Below are 11,129 nucleotides of genomic sequence, written 5' to 3' on the forward strand. Positions count from 1 at the left end.
TATTTTGTATCAAAACCCATCAGTTGTGTCAAAGCCATCTTTTTATATGTTAGAATGATTTTTTTTTATTTTTGTTAATATTTGGTTTTTGGAAAACAAGCATAGATTTAGTTTGGTTAAGAAAAATCCATATTTATCTTCTTTGGCAACTTCTTGATTAAAATTGTTTATTTTTATATATAACTATTTTTCATGCATTTTTGTTATATAAAAGTTTCCTTATAGAAAAAAGAATTGTTTGATATAATATTTAATATGATAAACAAAGCCATTTGGACCTTTAGGGTTGTGTTTGGTTGATATTTATTTATTCATAAGATGTAATAGATAAATACGTATATTTTTCATTTGTTGATTAGTTATAATAAATTAGTTAGACTAACTGTATTTCTTTTTAAACGTAACAAGATGAAGAAATTGTCACTTTGAAGATGACTTAACCATTGGAGACCATAATCTCAAATATAAACTTCTACTTTTGGTTTTGGGCTTAATTATAGTCTTATGGTATAAGTGTTCGGAACACTTACGACATGAAGACTTGAAGTTCTTTTTGCAAGCATTGACTTGAAAAGCGGGAGCTCGAAGACCTTTTGAAGTGTTCCTTATGTCCTTTAGGAAATACTTAATAATTCTTGTGATGTCTCACAAAAAAATATTTCTAGACATGGCTTGATTTATACACATTATAATGCATGCATGTGATGTTTATTTTATAATTGTTATATGTAATGTTTGATCCATGAAAATGGTTTTTACAAACTAAAAAACATTTTATTGTAAACTAATATCACTTAGAGTTTGAGTAAAAAACTAAAATATAACATAATATGTTTATAAATTGATATTTATAAAAATGTTTTTACCGGTTACCGGTTAAAATCACTTTTTTGTTAAAAATAGTTTTATTGTAAAAAATATAAATAACCAACTTTAAAATATTTAAAATGGTCTGAATGGTGTTTAAACATCATATAAACTCTATTTCTTTATAAAAAAATAAGGAGTTTTTATTTAAAAAAAAAAAAGACTAAAATCGGTTTATGGTGTTATAACGACAAATTATAAAACTAGTGATTATTTTTTGCGTCAAAACTTAATGTATGATATTCGTGTTTTAAACATAGTGCAACATGTTTATATGATGTTTTATGAACGTCAAATGAGATTTAAAACAAAAATATCATCAACCAAGTTTTTCTTTATCAAAATATGACTTTTATCATAAGATGCATAAAATTGAGTTTATAAAATAAAATGAGTTTATTCTACAAATTCATAAAATCATAAGATTTTGATTGTTAAAAGGAGATTTAGAATTGTGATTTTAAAACCCATCCAAAACTACAAATTTTAAATAAAAAATGAAGTTTTATTAAGACTATTACCGGTTCTTAGAACCGATTTACGGCTAAACTTTAAAATATCGGATTTTAGTTTATAATTTATCATGGCTAGTGGAAAATAAAATTAAGTTTTATTTGGCACCTAAAGAACCTAATAACAAGTGATATGAATTTTATAAAAGGGTACATGATTTTTTGGATGCATTCTATATTCATGAGACCATGTTTTTTTATAACTATAATTGTAAAACATATATAAAACATTTGCATAAAAATGCAAGTCAGCGTTGTCCTTTTAAAGAACACTCGGTATCATTTGTATGTTCTTAGTAGGCACGGGGTCACCTGGTTACTAGGATTTCCTTATGATGTTTGGGGTATTTTTATAGATTCTGGTGACTAGAGGGTCACCTTGTCATTGGTTAGTTGCAATACTACAAGTTGTTTCAACTAAGATAACTTGATGAGAATCTTATGTGATAAAGGTCACCTAAGAATGAGAGGTCTAAGGCATAGATGGGATCAAACATGCCAATATAAGCAATAGGTGTTTAGGATCTCATAATCTAGGAGTTACATTTCTGATATAATTTGTAATCGCTACCTACCGAGTTTGATTAAGTTAATAAGATAAATGTCACCTAACCTTTTACTTGTTTCGTTACTTAGATCTTAGACTTTAGTAAATTAATGTTTTAAGAAACAATCAAATGTATTAATTTTTAAAGACTAAAATTTGAAAATACTAAATGTAACTTTTTTAAATTCTGTTAATAACTATTGGTACTCTTACACCCTGCAAAATCTCTCTCTTGTAGAGTTTCAAAAGATAGTAACATTTGATGGTTATAAGTTCTATAATTGGTATAATACCTTGAGATTCTTTATTAAGATAAAATAGAAATTATATATACTGAAAGGTCTTATACTTAAAAAAAACATTGTAAACCAGTTAATATGATCATAAAACTTTTATGGATGTATTATTGTGATGATATTGATGTTTCTCACATGATACTGGAGTAATTAACCTTGACTTGCAGAAAGTATTGGATAATTATGAAACATATCGGATGTATCATTAAGTAAAACATATATTTAATCAAAACAGTAGAAAGTGCTTCAAGTCTATTCAAGCATTGAATAATGGAACTCTAAGAGATTGTGTACTAAAATAGACTTATAATTGAGTTAAGGGAAATATAGCATAAACCCAAAAATCAAGAAATTATCTAAATGATTAATGTTTTTTCAGTTGTGGAAGAAACTTGACATTGAACGAGAAACTGCTTCTCTAATCTCATCGAGTTGAAGAAGTCCAACTTAAACAAGACTTCAAATATCTATATGATAGAACTATTCATTCTCATCATTCACTTAAGTATTTTATACTTTAGGTGACACTAACATGTGTTGTTATAGTCTTTGTTTGAATAATAGATATTTTGTACTTATTCATATAAGAACATGTAATATTTATAATTTATGAATAAATTTATATTTTCTTATCATTTAATGTATGTTCACATTCATGTTATGGAACGATGGATTATATGTTAAAGAATATTTTCTCATAATGTTATTTATGAAGTAAATATATAAACTTTCATTAAATTGATAGTTCTGATCACAAGACCTAAATAATCAAATGATATTTGATTGAAACTTTATCTATGTCATAATCATCAATACTATATGTAAATCCTATTTATACGTGAGTTTGATTCATTTGAAGTCAAATCAGTTTGATTCATTTGATATATGTGAATCCTATTTATACGAGAAGATGATTCATAAGTTTCTTCAAGTATTAGTAGTTAAAGAACAAAATGCTTGACAAAGCATTATATATAAGTGATGTATGTAATCTTCTCAATCCATAAATACGTTTGGTGATAGATAATTAATCAATTTCACTGACAAATTTTATTTGTCATTATTGAAGCTTTGATTTGTTCAAATGGTTTCATAGTGAAGACTGAAATACATGAGACCATCATTGACATTTCATCGTGATAAAGAAAATCAGTTTTGCAAACCAATTATTCTTAGAAGTTATTAGCATTCTCTAGTGGGATAGGGTCACCTGGCCACTGGTTGAATGACGATAGTACAAGTTGTTTCTTGTGGCACAGGATCACCTGGTCACTTGGATCTATCTTTTGATGTTTGAGGTAGCCTTTGTATTCTCTATTGGGATAGGGTCACGTAGCCACTGGATGAATGATGATAGTATAAGTTTTTGAAGAGGATAAAAAATTGACCTTGCATTCTAACACTTGATGTTTTAAAAGAACTATTTACTTTATAAAATGCTTGGAATTATGCTCACTGCAACAAATATATATTGAATATGTATATTTCCAGCCAAACAAGTGGATTAAATACTTTCATTAGACTAAGGATGTAATGGTTTATCCTTACCTAAAAGGTATAGAGTTATGGAGATTATATTGGACAATAAGTTTAACCACTCTTCCATCTACTAACTGTATTTATGTAGATTATCCTAAATGATTGTTTAGGATGAAGTTTGTACTAATCCTGCTAATTGTCATTCTAGGAGAAAAGTGCTTAGAAAGTTCTTGTTCTAAGTGGGAGCAATATGGAACTTTAAGAGGTAAACAACCATAAGCTAAATGCATCATAGTTTGAATCTACCAAGTTTTTAACTATTGATGAATCTTCTTCAATCGTTAATCAAAAACTAATAAAACACATAGAGATGAATTCATGTATGATTATCATGTATAAGCTTGATTAATCTTCCTCGATATCTTACGAATATAAAGAGTAACTGAGTTTTCAAAGGAGAAAACACACATAAATGAAAATACTTTTAGATTTAAGCTTACATCTTAAAGTAAGAATCATCTTTCATATAAGATAATTACATAGTGTGATCTAATTATAAATCAAGATGACTCTAGTGTTTTCTATAAAGCTACTAGGATCACAGTAACATTACTAGTCTTATATGTAGTCGACATACTAGTTCTTGGAATAAAGATCTATATAGATAGATCATGACAACTTAAGGATTAAGTAAAATTACATTAATTGTCAAGGATTTTAAAAAGCTTAAGATAAGACCCTGAGAGATTTTATCTTGTCAAATACCATATGACATGATTTTGAGCACTCCTAAAAATCCAAGTACAATGTTTTAAACTAGATATTATGGTTGTATTCCATATGTTTTGTAGTTATATTAATCATATATGTCATGAATATGCATGAAGGACAAATAAGTCTTATGCTTAGAGAATGTATAATGATACCAGTATAATCTGAGAATAAGTCAAGGTGTGACTTAAAGGAACATTCTAAACTACTTGCGAGAACTATAGAAATATTCCTAATCCGCAAAGTGTTCGAAAGAATGATATGTTTAATCTGATACAAATAAGTTGAACTTTCATATTGATTAAGATGGCTCTAAATCACAAAAGGGTGTGTCCTCATTACAAATGAAGAGAAAGTTGCATGGAAAGTGGTTCCATGTAGATTTTAATTACGGTTAGACATCAGAATTAGGATACATTGTTGTTTGGGGGACCGCATACTAAGATTCTTAATGTATAGTTCATTCTGACTATGAGTAATCCCATTATACAAGTATTAGTATCTAAGTCATATTTATGCATCTAATACATTCTAGATAGTTTTCTTCATACAAAAGTTATATATATATATATATATATATATATATATATATATATATATATATATATATATATATATATATATATAACTGAAAATGTTTGTATTCACAAAGTTTATGCAAACCAAGTTTATTGAATCTAACTGTCTAAGTTCATTCAGTAGCTAAAACATGAAAATTAAGTTGGTAGTGTAGGACCTTGTTGTCCTAAGTAGATGTATTTGATTGAAATTTAGTATTTGAATATTGGAATAGTACAAGCAACATATATTTTAATGAGTTGATATATTGGACATGAGTCTTTCGTTAAATAATTATTATGTTCTATATTACCATGTTTAAATCCTTGAGTAATTAGGTTATTCTAAATGTCCATAGTTATTCATAGTTGTGGGAGAATCTATCAGGTAAGAATAATATTAATGGATTAGTTGATTTTCATGGAGATGAAAATAGCAAGATATGCTACCAAATTCATAGGTACTTGATCAGGAGAATAAGTATTGGACTTAATCCACATCAAAATCACTTTATGGATCGTAGTGATGAGTGTTTTTTATTACGGTTGTATGTTTGTATTCTTAGACCTGAGATACATTTTTGGGACTTAAAGTGTAGGAATTGTTGTGCTTTGACATAGTTTAACATTGTTCCATAAAAGGCGGTCATAAGGGCTATCGTTGGGTATGACATGAACTACAAGATAGGCGTATGTAGTCAAGATGGGATTTTTCTCTCTAATTTGTTAAGATATAGAAATTTAAGGTCTTACTAAAAGCTGAACACTAAATCAGATTGATGGCGATCCATATCTCATGTTCAACATGATGTCTAAGACAAATGAATAACTTATACCACAACTTTAGTAAGAGTTGTATCTTAGAGCTCCTGGAATAGGTTGTTGATGAGATGGAACACTTCATATGTTGATATGGGTAGTAGCCTGTTCCTAGATGTCAACTACAGTCTATGTCAGTCTCTAATGAATCTTGTGTAAGTGAGAGATTGTTGAATCTATATGCCTAAGAATCATTATTGAGTGATGTTGCTAATAATATATGATCCTATAGAGTCACACCTTTATCAAGTTGGCACATTTTTTATATTTATTATAAATCTGGTTAGTAATAAATAATATCAATTCTTATATTTAAGTAGGGAATAATTATTGCTTAGTGAAAATAATAATTATAAGAGAGTATAGCTAGTTATTATATCATTGGTATTATTTAGTAAGTCATGTATACAGTTTTGGACACTTTGGTTAACCATGATCAAGTTAATAAGTTAATATACCATGGTTAATAAACTACCTAGACAATTTTGGTCTCTTCCTCATGGTATGTCCTAATTTTTTATAAGGCATAGAGGTTGTTTGTCAACCTCCATACCTTGTCTCCATGTTTCTAAAACGCTAGAGTTGTTTTATATTATTTTAATGTAAAAACATGTCTTGCATGAGAGTATAAAAGGAACCCTTTTTCATGAGCTTGGAGCTAGTTGTTAATATCTTTCACATTTTCTCTCAAAAAGAGTCAAGAAGTTTTAGCCTCTTCTATCCCTCCTCTTCTCTCTCTCTCTCTCTCTCTCTCTTTTGAAGTTAGTTTGGTGGTTTAAAGCTCCATCCTCTTCTCTCTCTTTTGAAGTTAGTTTATTGGTTTAAAGCTCCCTTGAGTTGTCTCCTTTAGTGCTTATTTGACTTAAGTACTTAAAGGCATAAGACACTCAAGAATACAAGAAGGAACTAGCATTCCGTGTGCCTTATTCTTGATGGTGGATACACATAGGGAAATACTATTCTTGAATTTTTGTTATCTTCATTAATACCCCAAAACCAAATGGGTGTAGAGGCTTTAAAAGTTGTCATTCTAAAACACTCTTTTATTGTTTTAATATCATTCTAACATCTATAAATGAATCATGGATGGTTTGGTTTTGTTATAAATTAAAAAATAAATTTGTTATATTTATAAGACTTTCGTTGCAGTTTTATGAAAAACACACTTATATTTTGTATCAAACCCCATCAACATCGTGACCACCCTATGGTCATGTCGTGGCACATGATTTATTACAAAAAATCACGTGAGATTTAAACCATCAAAGCAATGTACTCTTGTTATTAATCAATTTGATCCATAATAACAACATACAAATTAACTTTTAAACCATAACAACGTACGTCTTGTGTTTTGTCTGATTGGTTGGATTGTGTGGACTAGGTAGATTGGGAAGATGGTGTCCTAAAAACCACAAAATTAACACCTTAAGCTCATATATCATAGGTAGCACCCTTCTTTTTTCCTCCTTACCTCTACATAATCCTTGTGGTTTATCTAATCCCGCACTATATTTGTACACCAACCCCTGCAAATATGCATCATATAATTTTCGAAAACAACACCTTTGTCATATACAAATAAATAAATAAATAAAAATAAAAAAATAATTAAGACAGTCAATATATAAAAATGATAAAGATAAGTTGCTTTTGCTTCTTTGGTTGTTTATGAATAGTATTCCATATTTTCACGATCACCATGAAAATATATTTTCTTTGAATCAACAGTATCATGTGTCTTGATGAATAGATCAAAAAATGTAAAATCTTTACCCCGTTGTCTACATAAAAGACAAAGTATAATTGATGTAGTTAGTCTTAAAACAAATCAAGAATTATAAAATTTATAGTTATGATACTTACTAATTTACAACGGTGCTCGGTGCATCCTATGGTATCAGGAGTGCCTTAATGTTGCGAAGGCGTATTTTAGTTCTTTTTAGCAATTTGTGACTGCTTTTTCCACTTCTTTGTGCTCCAATTTTGTTAAAATAAAAAATAATGTATAATAATATAATAGGAAATAAAAACTTAACAAAATAAACAATAATGTATTATATCCCCAACGTCACACAAATGTGGCCACACAATATACAAGGTACGGTGGATTCATCGCATGATAGTATTGACATGATTATGCAACCCAGGATAGTATTGACTAAAATCTTTGGGGATAGGTAACCCATCATCTCAGTTCATATTGCTAGATAGCTTCCTTAAATCCCCATCATCTCGGTTCATATTGCTAGATAGCTTCCTTAAATCCCTCATATTGTCTCTATATTTATCCTTAATGACATTTTTGAATGCCGTATATAAGTCTTCATGCTCTTCTGAGTACCACCTATGCTTGGTGTGTGAAGAATAAAAAGTAAATTTGAAAATATAAACTAAATACAAATGAGTATAAGATACGATAATAAGTATTTTATATATTACCCTAAAACGACGAACATCCCTGTAAGATTATAGAGCCGCATCTGAAATGGTAGGTCCCTCTGCTATTTAGAAATAGATAAACTATTTCAACAGAGGAAGAACTTTAAGATTCAACTCAAATTTTAAACACTCAAATAACTCTTGTTTATTTCTCATGGACAAAGGCCTATATATAGGTTCGAAGGAATCGGTTACAATTATTGTTGCAATTGTATCATTGCAATACGACAAATATATATTTACATTTTAGACCCTTAGACTATGGAGGCTCTTACACTTTATGTTACATCGTACGACACTACATTATTTCATATACAGACAATAATTATACAACGACAAATAACAAATAATTACAATATCTTCCACACTGAAAGGACAAGTATCTTCAATAATGGTTCTAACCCTTGACATTGTATTTTTTTCAATATTTATTAGGGTTGTAAATGAACTGAACGTTCAATGAACTTTTCGTAAACCGTTCGACGGGAAGTTCGTATATATTCGTTTATTTAATAAATGAACGAAATGAACACAAATTTTTGTTCGTTTAGTTAAACGAACAAAATGAAAATAGTCTCGTTCTTTCATTTATATTTGTGAATGATTGTTTATGTTGTTCGTTAAATTTGTTTATGTTCGTTCATATAAGTTTCTTTTCTCTTCATATATGTTTAAAAATTGTGTTTGATTACATTACTATATTATATGTTCATTTCTTTATATTTGTTTCTTTATGGTCGTTTTATATGTTTGCGAACATAAACAATGTAATTTGTTAAAGAAACGAAGATGATTAAGAAAACTTGTTCGTTTAACTGTTCAAGCTCGTTATTTGTTTGGTTAACTTAAACGAGTGAATATGAACAAACCCCGTTCGTGTTCGTTTACGGTGCTAATATTTATGTGTACGACAACCAGAAAAAAATATTTAATTATTGACCGTCGGTAATCACCAACGGATCACGAATGACAGTTGGGTCCGTCGCCAACACCAATCTGTCACAAATTCTTCACTAATTAGGACGTCGGTGATCTCTCTCTCTCATCACCATACCAAAATTTTGTTGATTATTGATTTTATTGTTTGTTTGGCTGCTTTTGACATTCTTATCTTATTGTTTTGGCATTCTATTTGTTTCCTTTCGGTTGTTGGGATCAAGGGTTTGGATAATTAATGTAGTGATAACTTTCTTTATTGTGTGGACATTTTCCTTAAACTTGTTGGAAAACGTTGCAAAAGATATGCTATACAACTTAGGAAACAAAAAGGATTGCACATGTATAATTTCATGTCTCATATATATACACAAAATCTCTTTACAAGCATTAGACTAGGATATAATCTCAAATCTGCAACAAACACACTACCAAAATTTCCTAAATCTCATACTAAATAATAAACTAACCAAAACTCCCAAGAACTGTTGTATGTTGGTGATGACTGATGAGGGTTCTTGAGTTTTTAGAATTTCGAATACAATTAGTTGTTTTGCTGATCACGACCTAGCAAAACTTCTTTGCCTTAGAAAAGGTGAAAGTTTCTTTGAAATTGTTGATTTAGGGAGTGTGTGTAACTTGTAGTTATCTAAACCACCTCCATAGCTTTTGCTATTAGTTTTCATCTTCCTCATCCTGGTGTACGGATTCTTCAGTTTCTTTGGAAGGTCCTCTATGCTCATTACTTTTGCAAGAGATGTAAATGATTCTGATTTCCCGTGATAAAACTGTGATAACCCTCTTCTGGGAACAAAAACAAACACAGTTTAATATACAGATTCTTGATCAAAACTAAAAAATAAAAACTCAAATTTCAAATCTTTTTGTTCAGAAACTTACTTGATAGGTAACTCGGACATAAGGCTCGATAAATCAAGTAGAGAAGATCCATTTGAGTTAACTGAAGATGAAGATGAAGCATCGTCTGTTGTATCTAATGAAGAACATGAAAAATTTGATGATGATCCATTTGAGATTGTTGAAGCTCCTTCAAAGGATTCTTGATCCGACTTTTGCATGAAACCCCAGGTATGTTCATGATGATTATCTTGAAAGATTTTATTTTTGAATTCACCCATTTTTTCCATCAAAAGATAAGATGATGAACTGAATGAAGAAAAATGAAGAAAGTTTCAATTTTGATGAGTTTTCTGAACGAATGGCCAAGAATAAAGGGTTTGACGAATTGTGGTATGTGGGTTATGGAAGCTTTCTGTGGGAGTACCTTATATACAAGCGAGGGTTTATGGTCAGCTTTAACACGTGGCAAGCATCTGTTGGGACGATCGAATAGGTTTTAGTACGTTACCAATTCTACCCACTTGCCCGAATTCCATTACTAGATATGGATGGAGCTTTTTCAAAATAAATAAATAATATAACAATTATCCTGGTACCTTTTTAATAATTCAATGCGCTTTTTTAATTGATCAGGACATCAAAAACCAACAAAGCATTTATCTAAATATTAAATATTTTTAAAACATGAATTTTAAGAAAACAGTAATGCCATTTTGATGTATGCATACATGTATGTATGTTTATATTATGAATTTAAATATTATAAATGTCTTGTACGAGCTAAAAAAAACTAGTCTTTATCATTATAAGTTTTTTATTTTAAAATAAATATATGTACCTATATAATATAATAAAAATATTAGGCTGTAAAAAAAATTAAGCTTTTGCAGCTCTGTCCACTTTACTCATCCCTCAAAAACCCCATGTATTTATATGTTTGTGAGAATATAACATGTATGTAGGGTCCTTTTAATGGTCATCTGCGAAAAATTAATTAAAATAATCTATAAATATATCTTTTTATATAAAAAGAAATTTTTGA

The 11,129-nt window shown here is 29.2% G+C and overlaps 2 long non-coding RNA genes across 2 annotated transcripts; both read right to left on the reverse strand.

The window, feature by feature from the left end:
- Positions 1-7,888: 7,888 nt before the first annotated feature.
- Positions 7,889-8,675, reverse strand: LOC144997833 (uncharacterized). The gene is made up of 2 exons (XR_013659959.1): positions 8,291-8,675; positions 7,889-8,195 (listed from the first exon to the last, which is right to left on the reverse strand). It is a non-coding gene; the product is annotated as an uncharacterized LOC144997833 (long non-coding RNA).
- An 886-nt stretch (positions 8,676-9,561) lies between these two features.
- Positions 9,562-10,483, reverse strand: LOC145045646 (uncharacterized). Its single transcript, XR_013681866.1, has 2 exons — positions 10,127-10,483; positions 9,562-10,030 (listed from the first exon to the last, which is right to left on the reverse strand). It is a non-coding gene; the product is annotated as an uncharacterized LOC145045646 (long non-coding RNA).
- Between the last annotated feature and the right edge of the window lie 646 nt (positions 10,484-11,129).

This window comes from Lactuca saligna, chromosome 5, assembly GCF_052625555.1.
Source record: "Lactuca saligna cultivar CGN05327 chromosome 5, ASM5262555v1, whole genome shotgun sequence".
Taxonomy (NCBI): domain Eukaryota; kingdom Viridiplantae; phylum Streptophyta; class Magnoliopsida; order Asterales; family Asteraceae; genus Lactuca; species Lactuca saligna.